The sequence below is a fragment of the Homalodisca vitripennis genome, chromosome 6 (genome assembly GCF_021130785.1).
Source record: "Homalodisca vitripennis isolate AUS2020 chromosome 6, UT_GWSS_2.1, whole genome shotgun sequence".
Classification (NCBI taxonomy): Eukaryota; Metazoa; Arthropoda; class Insecta; order Hemiptera; family Cicadellidae; genus Homalodisca; species Homalodisca vitripennis.
The window spans coordinates 82,180,962-82,183,561 of NC_060212.1; the positions used below are offsets into that span (position 1 = coordinate 82,180,962).

General features: G+C 32.4%; 1 non-coding gene across 1 annotated transcript; it reads left to right on the plus strand.

Moving 5' to 3' along the window:
* The first annotated feature begins 1,936 nt into the window (after window positions 1–1,936).
* On the plus strand, window positions 1,937–2,007 carry Trnat-ggu. Its single transcript has one exon. It is a non-coding gene; the product is annotated as a tRNA-Thr (tRNA).
* The last annotated feature ends 593 nt before the right edge of the window (window positions 2,008–2,600 follow it).

The window sequence follows — 2,600 nt, forward strand, 5'->3', positions numbered from 1 at the left end:
AATGCGTCGCTACTTCGAGTATTACATGTACATGTATTAATATTAGCAATTGCTATACTATTTTCCCAAATATACAAAATTAAATGAAATTAATTCACATTTTGTTTGGCTCTACGTGTTATTATTTATATAGCATCAACGTTGTACTACTTTTACCTGTCAATAATTGTGTTTAATATTCCACTTTAAGACTATTTCGTGTCTTCCAATGTAAATTCCAAAATACCACGAGTAAATCTGGATATACGGAGTTAAGAATATCTCTGAAGAGCCTATCTCTACCAATAAAAAATTATTAGGTCTTATTTATGAGAGGGATATGTCTCCTCATTTTAACTAAATTAAAATTGATCCCAACCATGCTGGCTTCGCTGCGTTCCAGTTCGTTAACCTTCACAAAACAATTAGAATGGAAATGTGTTCCACTGTTGAACTCATCAGTCATTTAATTTTTGTTGAACGTCTGTGTGACACGTTATGCAGTATAAGTTAAAAGTCTGGATAAACTCTGTTTAGTTTGTTGATGGGAACGGAGTGACGGAATTTGGAATAACTTTCAAGGAAACAGAATTGCACTTTTTCTTTAGTGTTAAAACTTTGAACATTTTCCCAAAACAAGATTTGGGGAGGGGTAGCTCAAAACTTTTAAATGTGAAGACCCAACTATCTCAACCCAGTAAAAATGTGCAGCTCTTTAAAATTTATAAAGTTAAAATCAGGGATGAACCCTGATCAACCTTCAATGAATACAGATGGGCAAATTGAAGACTCAGGACACCCCTATAGGAAAAAAAACGAACTATTTCCCCAAAAACTACTGCTTTTGCGGGGGCAGTTTTAAAATTTAAATAGTTTTATAGAGGTTGTTTTTTTATGGGAACACAAAGTAATAAATGGGAGATAAATATTACGATCATGGTGGCCAATTGATTATTCCTCTTATCTTATCCAGCGAATTGGAAAAGTATTGGTTAAATTCCCTTGGACATGCAGGCCATATTGTGGAAGTGTTTCATCCTGCTGGAACCAAACTTCATTAAAGTTGTTGGCGGCTACTAGGATAGCTGGATAAACCTCATTGTGTAACGTTTTCTGGTATACCTCGTCATTATCATTTCCATAAATAAAAAAGGGCCCAAGAAACTGATCCCTTATAATGCGAAGCCAAAAGATTAATTTTTTAGGTTACGGGGTATGTTGCTTTCTCATCCAGTGAGGGTACTTTTATGAAGGCCGTCACTTAATGGGTCTTAACTTTTAAACACTGTAAACCGTCCCCTCACCAAAACCACATTTTTGGGGAAATGGACATAGTTGTAGCAGTGACGAAAATTTTCACTTCTATTTCCTAGAAAAGTGTCCCGAGTTTGATAACGGAGCATGTCAATCCTTGAAATTTGGTTTATTCGTGATTTGGTGAACACTTTACATGGGTCTTATGGGTAGTAACATAACAATTGCATGCTATATATATATATATATATATATATATATATATATATATATATATATATATATATATATATATATATATATATATATATATATATTCTTTATACGATATAAATATAAATAAATATATATATATATACGTGGCAATAGCCTAATTTAATTTCAATAAATATTGAATCGCAAAAAGTACTTGCTCCGCCGGGACTCGAACCCGGATCTCTCACTTGCCGGGTGAATGTGCTACCATTACACTACAAAGCCCTCACTTTTTACGATTCAATTATTTTGTATTTGCCGTTTCTTTCACATATGTGTTTAAACACATATGATCGGAAGACCAAATACCTGTCAAATGACTTCTATATATTAGGATGTAAATGAATGTAAAACAGTAGTCATTTGACAGGTATTTGGTCTTCCGATCGTTATTTAAAAAAGTGAAAGAAACGGCCAAATACAAAATAATTGAATCGTAAAAAGTGAGGGCTCTGTGGTGTAATGGTAGCACATTCACCCGGTAAGTGAGAGATCCGGGTTCGAGTCCCGGCGGAGCAAGTACTTTTTGCGATTCAATATTTATTGAAATTATATATATATATATATATATATATATATATATATATATATATATATATATATATAAAAACAGGTCAAACAGGTCATATAAGTCAAGAGATATTATATATTAAGATATATTTTCAGTTGGAATTGATACATTGCCTTAAAGGGACAGTCTAGCAAACTTTTATCTAGTATAGTTCTTGCTTACTACTTCAAAGGAAATCTTCTGAGTCACTTTCTGACAACCTTATATTTAGGGATATTTTTTACGTTAAATTAGTACTTATCTAATTACATAAATCTAAACCCGGCTTAAAACTCTTGGTTACTCCCTTAAGAATTTGCACATTATAAATGTAAAACAACTGAAAATAGGGGTTCAATTAACTATGAAACATGTATGTGCTGTAATAAAACTATGTTTAAACTGAATCTTTGGTTAAGTTCGACAGGGGCTTTTACTTAATATTAGACAAATTAAATGATACCATGGGTATTTTCGCTACTTTAAAGACAAATGAATCGTAGACCTGAGGGATTTTTCAAATAAGTAATGTCATATATTCATACAAAGGGCAGTAAAATTC